The sequence below is a fragment of the Ictalurus punctatus genome, chromosome 25, assembly GCF_001660625.3.
Source record: "Ictalurus punctatus breed USDA103 chromosome 25, Coco_2.0, whole genome shotgun sequence".
Classification (NCBI taxonomy): domain Eukaryota; kingdom Metazoa; phylum Chordata; class Actinopteri; order Siluriformes; family Ictaluridae; genus Ictalurus; species Ictalurus punctatus.
This window is the reverse complement of record NC_030440.2, coordinates 4,136,662-4,151,699: the sequence shown is the minus strand read 5'-3', so window position 1 is coordinate 4,151,699 and position 15,038 is coordinate 4,136,662. Positions and strand designations below refer to the sequence as shown.

The following is a 15,038-nucleotide window of genomic DNA, read 5'->3' as shown; positions in this document are numbered from 1 at the left end:
AGGTTGTCTTTGGGAAATTGCTGCAGCGGTTGTAGGGGTGGGGGGGGTCAGCCAGTCAGTGCTCAGACCATACGCGGTACACTGCATCAAATTGGTCTGCATGGCTGTTGTCCCAGAAGGTAGCCTCTTCTAAAGATGATGCACAAGAAATCCTGCAAACAGTTTGCTGAAGACAAGCAGACTAAGGACATGGATTACTGGAACCATGTCCTGTGGTCTGATGTGACCAAGATAAACTTATTTGGTTCAGATGGTGTCAAGCGTGTGTGGCGGCAACCAGACGAGAAGTACAAAGACAAGTGTGTCTTGCCTACAGTCAAGCATGGTGGTGGGACTGTCATGGTCTGTTGCTGCATGAGTGCTGCCGGCACTGGGGAGCTACAGTTCTTTGAGGGAACCATGAATGCCAACATGTACTGTGACATACTGAAGCAGAGCATGATCTCCTCCCTTCGGAAACTGGGCCGCAGGGCAGTATTCCAGCATGATAACGACTTTTGCCTTGCTAAAGAAGCCGAGGGTGAAGGTGATGGACTGGCCAAGCATGTTTCCAGACCTAAACCCTATTGAGCATCTGTGGGGCATCCTCAAACGGAAGGTGGAGGAGCACAAGGTCTCTAACATCCACCAGCTCCGTGATGTCATCATGGAGGAGTGGAAGAGGACTCCAGTGGCAATCTGTGAAGCTCTGGTGAACTCCATGCCCAAGAGGGTTAAGGCAGTGCTGGAAAATAATGGTTGCCACACAAAATATTGACACTTTGGGCCCAATTTGGACATTTTTACTTAGGGGTGTATTCACTTTTGTTGCCAGCGGTTTAGACATTAATGGCTGTGTGTTGAGTTATTCTGAGGGGACAGCAAATTTACACTGTTATACAAGCTGTACACTCACTACTTTACATTGTAGCAAAGTGTCATTTCTTCAGTGTTGTCACATGAAAAGATATAATCAAATATTTACAAAAATGTAAGGGATGTACTCACTTTTGTGAGATACTGTATCCAAAATGAATTCCTTATAAAGGTAAAAAATTAAGAACATATACATGTATATGTTCTTATATATATACACATACTGTACATATACATGGTTATTGATGGTTTAATTGGCTGCATGGTGGCGCAGTGCATAGCGTTGTTGCCTCATAACTGTCACGTTACGTTGTTGCCTCATAACTGTCAGCAGTTTGTTTCTGAGCTCAGGTCTTTTAGGAGACTCTTTGTGGAGATACGCATGTTGACATGGATTTTCTCCAGGTTTCCCGGTTTCCTCTGGTTCAAAAACATGCCGATAGTTGGGTTGGCTTTGCTTAATTAACCCCAGGTGCGCTTTAAAAAATGCTGGGTTATTTTTTCTACCCAAACGTTGGGTTGAGCATTTTGGTTCATTTAATAGGGTTATTTTCTCAGTCTTGCGTAGTTTTTGGGTAGTTTTGCGTAACATGACTACTGGGTTAGTGACTGGGTCATTTTCACTGACAGTTGAATCAACACACCCCTCCCCCACCCCGACGCCTTAGCCCAGCTCCTTGGGTCAAATCAACTCAGTACGGACTGTTTGAATTCTCCTCAGGTGGAGGTAGCAGTTTTCCCACAGACAGCCTGTTAGATTTATTTGGAGAAACAAGATTAGTATCAATATATTTATCCATAAAACCATTACTGTACACTAGAAAAAGCAAAAATGTGTTATATCAGTCCAGTTTACATGAAATTAAATGCACCGCTAGCTTCATTACCTTTGGTTTACTTGTTTGTAATGCCCACTGGATCGTAAGTTGGTTACTCAGTTTTTTTGGATGTTTAAACTTCTCCTTTGATCAAAATCTGATGATGTTGTCTTAAATATATGACTTATTTGAATCATTTACTTCAAAGTCTGTATATAAACACCACTTTAGCAGCTCTAGCAATACATTTCTCAACACCTCCTTGTGTATAAATAAAGGAGATACCATGCTGACATTTGTTTATAATGTGGTGTATTTTATATTTTCAAAAGGTAAAAATCCCATTTATGAAAAAATTAACCCAGCATTGTTGTAAAAATGAAACCATTCTTTGGGTTGAAAAACACATTTGCTGGGTTAAAATTAACAATCCAACTTGATGGGTTAGTTTAGCCCAAAATGTGTTCCGTTCTATATTTACCCAGCTGTTGGGCTAAAATTAACCCAGTGTTTTTTAGAGTGTGTGAATGAGTGTGTGAACAATTGTACATAGTGCTCTGTGATAGTCAGGCATTCCATCCAGTATCTACCCTGAGCAGTGTTGGGTAAGTTACTCAAAAAAAGTAATCCGCTACAGATTACTAATTACTACTTTAAAATTGTAATTTGATTACATTACTGATTACTGCATGTAAAAAGTTATCAGATTTCTAATTATTTTACTTTCATGTTACTTTCAAAACCTATCAATCCTACAAAAATACACTACAAAGTGAAACTCATAGTTCTTTTAGGTATTTTAATGCGTGTCAATGTATGACATGATCAGAAAAAGTTGGATTTATCATAAATTTTACTCTAAAATAAAATATATCTAACTTTTAAATAAAATATATATGACTTCTCTAACTAGTCTAGTTTGGTGTCGCTAGCCAAGGGGAGGCACAGCTAAGCTATCATTGTATGGGTTTAGCTGTTACAGTGCCATGCAAAGTACATTATGTTTACTTATGTCATATCATGTTCATGTAAACTGTAATGATACACGTTCTACATCATTTAACATATTTTAATCTTTAAATCAAGCCTACAAATAAAATTTTAATGATTAAATTCACATTTCACATTAGCTGTATATGGTGGCTTAGTGGTTAGCACATTTGTCTCGTACCTCCAAGGTTGGGTTATGATTCCTGCCTACGCAGGAGTGTGCACGTTCTCCCCATGCTTCAGGGGTTTCCTCCGGGTACTCCGGTGTCCTCCACCAGTACAAAGACATCTAATATAGGCTGATTGGCATCTCTAAATTGTCCATAGCGTGTGAATGGGTGTGTGAGTGTGTGTGATTGTGCTCTGCGATGGGCTAGGTTAGGCTACAGGATAGGCTCCAGGCTCCCCACAACCCTGTGCAGGATAATCTGTACAGAAAATGAATTCATATTTTTGTATTATTTGCACCATTTACATTATTTGTATATTTGATACATTCATGTTACCTCAACTCTACCAACACAAATTCTGAGTACCTGCAAAGTCTAACTGACCAATTGAGAGATTCCAATTCTCATTAATTCTCAAACTTATCAGTACATCTTCCTAGAGTGATGTTTTCAGCTTTCTTCCCTGCAATAAAGAGGAGAGTATGTTTGCTCACTCATTCCTAATGTTTAGACTGCAGGTCATTTGTAAGAAGTGGGCTGAAAGATTAAAAGTATTGCCAGATTTGTGAATACTCTGTGCAAATCATTTAGAACAAGGAATTGGTCTTGTTTGTTTGTTTGTTTGTTTGTTTATTTATTTATTATTTTGTTTAACACATCATTTTAACCAACCTTGATATGTTCCTGTTTTATGTGCAGTTATGTGTAGGTTATATTATTTTACTTTGGAACCATGTACTGTATGACATCATGGCTGGGCTTCAATTCTAGTGAATGATGGATGAACACAGAAGAATGGTATCAGGAAATGATTCTGTTATAATAGCTGTTTATATGAATATTAAGCTTGAGTTATTCTTTAGGGTAACACTTTAGACACTCTCCATGACAAGAATCCTATGCAGGACTACTCCATGACAATCTACACAAAGAGATATACAGGACAGAGTTAAGTATACAGATAGGGATGATGACAGAACTAGAAGAACTACACACATGTGAGAACTTTAAGAGAGAAAGGACAAGGTGGTGCTGAAGCAGAAACCGTAATAAATAGGTTGTTTTTTCATGAGAAATATATTTAGTTACCTCTTCTGCTGTCCCTCTTCCACCCGTTCCTCTCTTCCTTCATCCTGTCCTTTCCTGGATGTCCTTCACATGGATGTCTATCCTACAGGGACATCATCTCCACACACCACTGGGCAGATATGCTATTGCTAATGCTAATAATCTCCCCATCCTCACTCACCTCTAGTGAGTGTGTGTGTGTGTGTGTGTGTGTGTGTGTGTGTGTGTGTGTGTGTGTGTGTGTGTGTGTCTATCCATACATGAGTATTTGTAATGGTTTTTATACCAAAGGGAAATCATTACTGCATACATTTTAGACACACATTTTATAAACTAAATATTTCCTTTCATTCAGTCTTTTATTCAGTTTTGCATTGGAACTTAGTGAAAAGAATGTTGAAACATAGCTGCAGACCAAATGAAAACATTTGTTTAGCAATGGTTAAAAATTTAGTATTTTTTTTCTTTCTTTCTTTTGCTGTTTGTTCAACCTACTTGTCTGCCAGGCATCTAGGAATAAAAAACTAAAAACCTGGACATGAAATCTGCTTGTTGCAGGAGCCTAGGTTACTGATTTATCCACCCATAGTTTGCGTAGCTGAAACTGTAATGTTGTGGAGGCGGCCATCTTGATCAACCAGAATCAAAAATTTCCATTTGGTTAAAGCTGCATTCACACCATCATGTAATTACTGTAACTACAAGATTCTGACTTGTACAAAGCATTCACGTCCTTGTAGAACTCGTAATTACAGCTCATAAACTAGGAGTTTTCTCCGACTTGTAACACCCGACCGCTGCAACGTCATGCGGAAACACTCAAACCGGCAGTAATATCTCATAATATTTCTTGTAATAATTAGTATAATTGACTATTATTGTCTTAATAATGCAAGATTAATCTGAAAATAGATGAAAGACATACAATACAGTTTAATGGAGCTAGCACAGAGTTGCATAACCATCTGTTTGTTTATGTTTGCAACAACACATTATTAATAAACAACATGTCATTGTTACCTGATGCACTTTACACCCGGGTTGTCATCTAGTAATTGCAGTAATTCCGACATGGCATGAATGCAGCAATAATTCTGCTCCCTAGACCTTATCTTCCCGAATTTGAGGTGGAATAGTTCGACTTTAAAATTGTAGACTTTGTTAATATTTTACAACTATTAGAGTTACACCAAAATCGGCGCTTGACCACGTTTCCTATCAGCGACTACACTTCGTTGAATCACATCACATGACTGCTTGCACAAGTATTTAAGTCACGTCGTGCACCTCACTTATTGTCTAGCTTTTGTGTTTTGTCATCATTTTTTTGTCACGTTTCACTCTCTAGTCTATTTCCTTTTGCATTTTTAACCACAGTTCATGTTCTGGTGTTTAAGTTTGTGCTGTCTGTACTGTTCGGTTCTTATTTAAGCTGAAATCTGTACTTGCATTCTCCTCTACAAGTCGCTTTGAAGGAAGTATATGAAGGGTTGAATATGAATTGGCATTTTAAAAAGACTTTGGGTGCAATATACAGTACTTCAATTACTTTTTATCTAAAGTAGCCTTGTAGTTCCAGTGCAAACATAAAGAAGCTAATTTTAGACACCAAGCATATCTTCACCAATCAGCTACATTTGGGGTAAATGAGAAATCGTGTTAATGTTTGTGTTACTCTTAAAATTTTTTCTCAATTAACTGGGTGAGATTACTTGACGCATTCTGTTTGGATTTCTTTGGTCTAACTCCCCAGTAACTCTCGACACAGATATAGAATTTGCCGTTGCACTCATTTCCTGTTGTTGAAACTGCAAGAAAAATGTATCCTTAAGCAGACTGGGTGGTTTTGACATGTTGACTGAGTTAAACAAACAAAACTGAAAAAACTGAATATTCGCTCTCTCAGCAAAAAAATAGCAGCTCAAAGTGGCAGTTCAAAATGTGTTTATTATTAGATCTTGTCAGTGAGGCAGAAAAGATGGAAAAACAATTACATTTTTAAGAGCTCTGTGGAAATTTGAAATGTAACCGGTAATAAACAAAAGTGCATCATTCGTCACAATTAGCCATCGCCTGACAGCCACACCCTTTAATGCTATCTATGTAGTGTTTTCTACAGTAGACATTAGGTCCATTCTGAACCCTATTCAATATATAGTTTACATGTCCTCTTTAAACACACTGTGGCATTATGGTTGGTCATGTTTGTTTTTGTTTTGCATTCCAAACAAGATAAATTCACCTCCGAAAGGAACTTAGGCGTGAGAACAATCATGGCAGCCATATTGAAGTGTCGTTCCAAACCAAAGTGCTCAAAACTGCCCACTTCAAAGGGCCCTTCAGAATGAAGGATCTCGAAGGGTACAACTGATGGACACTTTGTTCCCATGATTCTTTGTGCAGGATTAATTTGTTTGGCAGGAAAGAATGGCCGTGACAGGTTCGGAGTTCGACTTCACCTATAAATAGGAGTATGATAAATATACATATGATTAAACCTGGTAGATTTTTACGGTAAAAACTTTAAGCGTATATACTTTAATAATTAAAGCTACATTTATACATTATGTTTGGAGTTTTAATGAACTTTTTTTACAAGCAGAATCTCTTTCTTTTTTATTTATCTATCTGACTACCAATTAACAAACTGATCTTTTTTTCTGCTTCGCAGAGGAATAGCCAGGAAGGGAGTGCGTTATTTAAGAGCTTAAATAAATAATAAAATGATGTACACCACATATCATTCTTGTGGATTTCTGTTGAACAATAAGGCAAACCTGTTTGAAAGTATTAAAACAAGAATTAATTTTATCTTTATAAGGTTCAAAGTGGCCTAACTAATAATATATGAATAATAATAATTTTCCCTCCCCAGTGTCATGTGACTTGTTAGTGTTACAAGGTCTCAGGTGTTAATGGGGAGCAGGTGTGTTAAATTTGGTGTCATCGCTCTCACACTCTCTCATACTGGTCACTGGAAGTTCAACATAGCACCTCATGGCAAAGAACTCTGAGGATCTGAAAAAAGAATTGTTGCTCTACATAAAGATTGCCTAGGCTATAAGAAGATTGAAAAAGACCCTGACACTGAGCTGCAGCACAGTGGCCAAGACCATACAGTGGTTTAACCTGACAGGTTCCACTCAGAACAGGCCTCGCCATGGTCGACCAAGGAAGTTGAGTGCATATGCTCAGTGTCATATCCAGAGTTTGTCTTTTGGAAATAGACGTATGAGTGCTGCCAGCATTGCTGCAGAGGTTTAAGGGGTGGGGGGGTCAGCCTGTCAGTGCTCAGACCATACGCCGCACACTGCATCAAATTGGTCTGCATGGCTGTTGTCCCAAAAGGAAGCCTCTTCTAAAGATGATGCACAAGAAAGCCCGTAAACAGTTTGCTGAAGACAAGCAGACAAAGGACATGGATTACTGGAACCATGTCCTGTGGTCTGATGAGACCAAGATAAACTTATTTGGTTCAGATGGTGCCAAGTGTGTGTAGCAGAAACCAGGTGAGGAGTACAAAGACAAGTGTGTCTTCCCTACAGTCAAGCATGGTGGTGGGAGTGTCATGGTCTGGGGCAAGATGAGTGCTGCCACACTGGGGAGCTACGGTTCATTGAGGGAACCATGAATGCCAATATGTACTGTGACATTCTGAAGCAGAGCATGATCCCCTTCCTTTGGACACTGGGCCGCAGGGCAGTATTCCAGCATGATAACAACCCCAAACACACCTCCAAGACAACCACTGCCTTGCTAAAGAAGCTGAGGGTGAAGGTGATGGACTGGCCAAGCATGTCCCCAGGCCTAAACCCTATTGAGCATCTCTGGGGCATCCTCAAACGGAAGGTGCAGGAGCACAAGGTCTCTAACATCCACCAGCTCTGGCAACCTGTGAAGCTCTGGTGAATTCCATGCCCAAGAGGGTTAAGGCAGTGCTGGAAAATAATGGTGGCCACACCAAATATTAACACTTTGGGCCCAATTTGGACATTTACACTTAGGGGTGTACTCTTTGTTGCCATGCGGTTTAGAGATTAATGACTGAGTGTTGAGTTTTTTTTGAGGGGACTGCAAATTTACACTGTTATACAAGCTGTACACTCACTACTTTACATTGTAGCAAAGTGTCATTTCTTCAGTGTTGTCACATGAAAAGATATAATCAAATATTTACAAAAATGTAAGGGATGTACTCACTTTTGTGAGATACTGTATCCAAAATGAATTCCTTATAAAGATAAAAAATTAAGAAATTAAGTCAGATCCATTGGCCACAGTGCTACAAATGTGAGCACAAACCAAAACAAATAAATTGCTGTTTCACAAAGGGTGCAGCTTATATAAATATATATCTTAAACACCAGCATCCACTCAGCATGCTTTTTTTTTTTTTGTCAAGCAGCGTACACAATTTTGCAATGACGCCGCCTGTTACGGAACGAGACTTGGACAGGAAGTAAGCGCAGGAGGGAAGCCTTTATTTGATACTTAAGCAGAGGACATGGAACGGAAACACTAATTGAACTAAGGCCTGAACCCTCCTTAAACTAAGACATGAACATTCTTTAAACTAATACATGAGCGTTCCTTAGATTAAGACATGAACATTCCTTAATCTAAGTCATAAACGCTCTAAGTCAAAACTATAGTAGGAAACACTCATCTAACTTAGGCATGGCATGAACACTCTTAACTAAGGCATGGCATGAACACTTAACTATGGCATAACATGAACCCTCAACTATGGCACGACATGAACATTCAACTATGGCATGACATGAACGCACCACTATGGCATGGCATGAATACTCAACTATGGCATGACATGAACACTCAACTGTGGCATGGCATGACATGAACACTCAACTATGGCATGACATGAACACTCAATTATGGCATGACATGAACACTCAATTATGGCATGACATGAACACTCAACTATGGCATGACATGAACACTCAACTATAGCATGAATGAACACTCAACTTACTTGGCTTGGTGTTGCTTTGCTGCAACTCTTTAGCTTTGTCTCTCTTAGTCCAGTCCTGATTCGTGTGGGGAGATTCAGTTCAGGTTAATGCCGCGCCACGTGCGCAGCAACACGAGGGGTTTAAATAACTAGTCACCACTCTCTTAATTGCTGACAGCCGGCAACACTTGACACAGTGGTACTGTCCATGTGCATCTGAAGCACATGTGCGCCCTGAAGCCGCTCGTGCACGTTGTCGCCTCAGCGCCCCCTGCTGGCGCTGTCGTGACACTGCCTCCTTAATTGACTCGGTATTCCAGGGAACAATTTTTTTGGTCCCCTACACCCTTCATCCCTTTGAACCTCTCACTCTGGAGGGTGACTTTTGAAGGAATTAGGGCATAGGGATTGGATACTTTTTGGATACTACCTACTGCAATGCAGTGTGCATACACTAATCAAAAAGTGTACTGAATGTCCACTTTCACCAAATTGTGAAGGGGGCCATTTTGGATTTTTACAAAATAGCTTAGAATTATTCTTAAACAGAAAGTCCTGCCTGAAACACATTACATATGCTTATATTGAAATATCTGAGATGTGTTTAGAGATTCTGGAGCTAAACTGTTGGTTGGTGCTGTATTCTCGTGAGTCAACTCGTGTCATAGGTTGATGTTACTAGTGTGGTGTTTCAACCATCTTAACATGCCACTGAAGATGCTACGTGTTATTATACATTAATATGTTTAATGATAACTATGTAATATGACATTCATACTGTACGCATGTCATCAGGAGTGGCTGTTTCCTTAATACTTAAAGCCATTTGTTATGCATGCAGTACATGAAAGCTAACATGGCGTAACTATAATTAATTATCACATACTGTACAAAAGAAATCAAAATAAATGCAGCATTTCTAAAGTTTAATTACTTTTAACCTTTTATTTTTAATACAAATTACCTTCTGAGTCACCTTTATATTCAGAACATGAATTACTGTGATAAAGGTCCTGTTCCTAATGAGCAGGCTAAGAGCGAAAGAGGTCAAATCTCCAGAAAATAGCACGGGGAAGGAAAGCTAAATGCCATGACTCAAGAGAAAACTCTTTTTTTTTGTCTGAGCTGCAGTGGATAGTGAAACCCAGTTTTAGGTGTTTGTGTATTCCTGTTGTCTTGGAAGCATAGATGCATATATTACAGGCCCACAATACTGAAGACATCACTCCAGTGACTCATACTGCCCAGAAATAAGTGTACCCCTGACCTTTACTTGCATTAATGATTTTTAAAGATCTTTTTCATGACAATAGGTGATTGTTTAGTCTTTGTTGTTGTTGTTGTTGTTTTTTTTAAATCAATATAGTTTTTTTTTATATACTTTATATAATTTACATTTTTACACTGGTTTTCTAAAAAAATTTTATTCTATTTTCTACAGTCCCCTCCAAAACTACTGGAACGGCAAGACCATTTCATTTGTTTGTGACATTTGGGTTTGAGATCAGAGATGAGAGTTTAGGACTTCAGCTTTTATTTTCTGGTATTTACATCTAGATGTGTTAAACAACATAGAACTTTTGTTTCAGGCCCTCCAATTTTTAGGTGAGCAAAAGTATAGGAACAGATAAGATTTGAAGTAAGTTAAAGTAAATAGCACTTAACATTTGGTTGTATACTTGCTTGCAATAACTGCATCATTTCTTTAATGAGATAATGAGTCTTTATTAATCACATATACATTACAGCACAGTGAAATTCTTTTCTTTGCGTACCCCAGCACGTTAGGAAGTTGGGGTCAGAGTGCAGGGTCAGCCATGATACAGTGCCTTCCCCTGGAGCAGAGAGGGTTAAGGGCCTTGCTCAAGGGTCCAACAGTGGCAGCTTGGCAGTGCTTGGGCTTGAACCCCCGACCTTCCGATAAGTAACCCAGAGCCTTAACTACTATCCCACCACTCACTTTCATTTGAATGTAGTTTACACATAGATTACACATCAGAGTTTGTTGGAAAATCATAGCACACTGCTCAGACATTAAACAACCCGACAAGCAAATAAAAAACAAGCAACAACAGATGACGAAAGGTTTTAACACACTGATCTGACAAAACCCGGCAAACCTGTCTATTGGCATTGGTCAGCGTCTGTCTGTGCAGTGTGAACTGGGCTTAACAAACTATTGTTAGATTTGGAATTTTACTCTATGTGGCAAAAATATAGTGAAATGAACACTGAAAAGCCACACTGTGGTTATATTAAAAATAAGCACACCTGGAACACTTCTTGTCCTATATAATTAGTGGACCAGAACTAACTGTTGTATAATGGTGTTTAATAGGAGAAAAAATCAATAATCTCAAACCAGGGATAATAGTCAGGTTTCACTGTTAGCTCCTAAAAGCATGTAAAGCAACCAGAGTAAGAGCTTCATAGTTAGAATTTCAGTGTACACATAGTGGAGAGAACAAACATTGGACATCACAACTTTAATCAAACTTTCTCTTGTGTTACAGCTGCATTTCTGATTTCTTTCAGACATTATAATGTGTCATATGTGATTGTGTATTTAGAAATAATATATAGCTCATACAACTCTAACCCACTGAGTCATATTCATCCATCATCCGCATAATTTCTAGATTCAATCTGCCTTTTGGATTTGCTTAGAGAAAAATATTACTCTAAAGGCGCTCCTGTGCAAAATGGTGCCTTTTACTGAGAGAATATCCTCATTTTCTTCCTTCTCTATTGTTCATAGTTTTTGTGTCCCTTTGTAATCTTTTTTGTATTATATGTTATTCAAAGCTGAAAAGAGAATGATTCGCCTCGCTATGCGGGCTGATGTGAATCAGAACAATAGAGACTACACACTAAACTGCACATACACACACATCCTTCTCTCTCTCTCTCTCTCTCTCTCTCTCTCTCTCTCTCCCTTTTGCTGATTACAGGTTCTCAGTAATGCCATTTAGTACACACACCGCAGATCTCTCTCTGTGGGCTAATTGCTCGTTTAGGTATGCCACTTTCTGAATAATAATGCAAGCCATGATGCAGTGTATGGTTCAACCTGCATCTCAATCATACTGCGGTTAGCAAACCAATGTTAGCAGTGCTTACCTGACCTGCATAGGGTTTTTGTTTTTTATTCATGCACTCTAATTGTAAGGGGAACACCTCTGTTCAAATGCAGCCCTTGTCATTGAGTTCAATGAGAACATGGCACAGAGGGACAACAGGACACTGCAACGCATAGCCATTACGCTCTGCTGTATGTTTAAAAGGTTCACAGTTTCACACACTTAAGGAAACAGGTGGCAGCTTCCTTGTTTTAATCTGTTTTTTTTTTTCTTCCTATTTTCTGGGGAGAAAATGAGAGAGTGAAGTGGAAAGAGAACCTTATAATAATAAGGTGTCAAAACTTTTGCTGCAGTCACAATTTTATTTTTATAGCACTTTTAAATATAGACATCGGCACAAAGCAGGTCTACAGAAACCTGGATGAAGATTACGATCCCTAATGACCAGAAAATGTCACCAATGACGTTCTCCTAAGAAATGTTAGCTGTCTATGGATTACTGTTTAATGTATACATTTCTCTGTGGTAACTAGATTTGAAGTTAAAACCTAATTTAATACTGTTTTTTAAAAAAACAAACATGAAATGAATACAGATGCTGAATAGGAGCAAAATGCAGTTAGAAGCAGAAGGGACATTAGACAACTGCTGTCATAGGACAGAGGAGGACTTTACCAGAGCTATTACTATGTATTTGCTGCTTTAGTGTGTCATAAATAATTCACCCAAAACTGAAAAAAAAAGTCTCTAGTCAGCTGTTGTTTTGTTGGTGTTACCAGATTCATGGCTGTGTGTCCCATAAAAAGATGAGTCTTGCCACTTTGTCACTTGTTGTTGCGAATGTTAGTCTTTTATTGAAATCTGCAAAATTGAATCCAAGTTAAAAAGTCTAATTATCATCCATAATAGCTTCAGGCTAAATATAAAATTTTCATAAACCTATGCAACACACTGCCCTGCACATTATAATGCACTGTGGCATACATAATGTGTTGGTTGTAGATCTGAACACATCCGCAGTGTGTTGACAATGTTGACACATTTGTAATGATGCATATATTGTGTGTAAGGAAGAGGGATTATGACACAGTATGTACAGAGCAGTAGGATGTGACATCCAACAAAACAACACTGCTGCCATCTGCTGTACAGAGGGAATGTCCCGCAGTCAGATTACCATGGAAACCTTCAACTAATCAATCATCAATCATCTCTGATATATAATCTCTAACCAATCATAACCAATCTTGAATTCATCTATTAGCTATGGATGTGACGCCTCTAATTAGCAGCTCTGATTTGGCCAGAAAACCCTGAGTGTTTTAACTTGATTTAGCTAAGAAATGATTTGAGTATGCATTATAAAATATTCTTTTCATGTTGTTAATGTGACTGCCAGTTAATGTAAGCCTTAAAACGTGAACTTAGTCATTGTTAATTTTCTGGTTGCAGATTCTGGTTGCTTTGAGGCATTTCGATTTTAAGAACATTGTTCCTTTTGATCTGAAGTATCTGCTTCTAGCCTTGGCAGAGCCTCAGCTGTAACCAGTCATATCTGATCCATAGCTACAACTCTAACTAATCATGTCTGATGTACAACCTCAGCTCTAACCATCTAATTATCTCTGGTGGATGACCTCAGTTGCGATCAATCATCTCTGATGGAGGAGCTTAGCTTCAACAAATCTCCTCTGGTCAATTGTGTCAGCTCTAACCAATCATCCCTAATCTATAGTCTCAGCTCTCACCAATCATCTCTGATCTATAGTCTCAGCTCTAACCAATCATCTCTGATCTATAGTCTCAACTCTAACCAATCATCTCTGATCTATAGTCTCAACTCTAACCAATCATCTCTGATCTATAGTCTCAACTCTAACCAATCATCTCTGATCTATAGTCTCACCTCTAACCAATCATCTCTGATCTATAGTCTCAGCTCTCACCAATCATCTCTGATCTATAGTCACAGCTCTAACCAAGCATTTCTGATTTCTTAAAAGATTTCAAAGAAATTGATTCTTTTTATTTTATATGAAAGAGAATTAACGTGTCATTGTTCACAAAAGGTGGCTTAGTCGTAACACAGTGTGATCTCCACAAACTCCGCAGTATGGTGGTTGTACTTAAGCCTATCTAACATTTTGTCTGAGTTGGTCACATGTTTCAAAACTTTGCTATGTTGTAGGCAAGAAGATGGGTATTAATGTAATATAAGGTTAGATTCTGTGGATTCTGTGGTTGGATTACTCACATGCATCTCAGTAACAAAATAAAAACCTTAAATTATTGATATGCCCTGAAAACACTCTTTGAAATAGATTTTTTTGGGGAAGAAGGGGAAATCGTTCTGAAACTGGGCTGCAATCCATTGCTTGCAAATATAGTAATGAAGTACATGCTGCTTGACCTTGTATAATAACATTAAAAGAAACTTTACATTTTTATTATTATGCCTGTGTCATGGATATCTGGACTACAGTTTCCAGTAGCCACTGAACCACACCATCATGTCACATGACCACATTCTTGTTAACGAGCACTTATGGGTATTTATAGCCACAGTTTGCACTAAACTGGTTGTCTTGCATTTGTCTTTCTCTGCCATCGTTTTGTGGTCTTTGTTTCGTGGTCTTTGTTTCGTGGTCTTTGTTTGCCTTAGTGTTTTTGCCACGTGTTCATAGCTCATTTTGTGTTTGTTTTCATTCTTATTAAACGCTATCTGCACTTGCATCTGTCTTTGTCTCTAAATCATGACAGCCTGACATTATTTTTATTATTACTATTATTATGCCTACTTGGGAAAGGATGTTTTAATATCCTACACATGTTTTGTGTTATTACAATTTTAAACCCATGTTGTGTTAAATTATTCAATAAATGTGTTAAAAATATAAATATAAAAATATTTCACATGAGTGAATTATTATTATAATAATTATTATCCAATCAGGCTGAGAACTGCACTGCTGACGTCCTCATTCAACAGAGCTCCCATGTTAGCTAACCGTAACTCAGACGCTCCCATGTTATGCTAAACGCAACGTCGAAGTTCCCTTTAAAAGGGAATCAGATTTAGAGCCCT

General features: G+C 38.4%; 1 long non-coding RNA gene across 1 annotated transcript; it reads right to left on the bottom strand.

Moving 5' to 3' along the window:
• Nucleotides 1–5,909: 5,909 nt before the first annotated feature.
• On the bottom strand, nt 5,910–8,984 carry LOC108257705 (uncharacterized). Its single transcript, XR_001810508.3, has 3 exons — nt 8,895–8,984; nt 8,102–8,132; nt 5,910–6,360 (listed from the first exon to the last, which is right to left on the bottom strand). It is a non-coding gene; the product is annotated as an uncharacterized LOC108257705 (long non-coding RNA).
• Nucleotides 8,985–15,038: the final 6,054 nt, after the last annotated feature.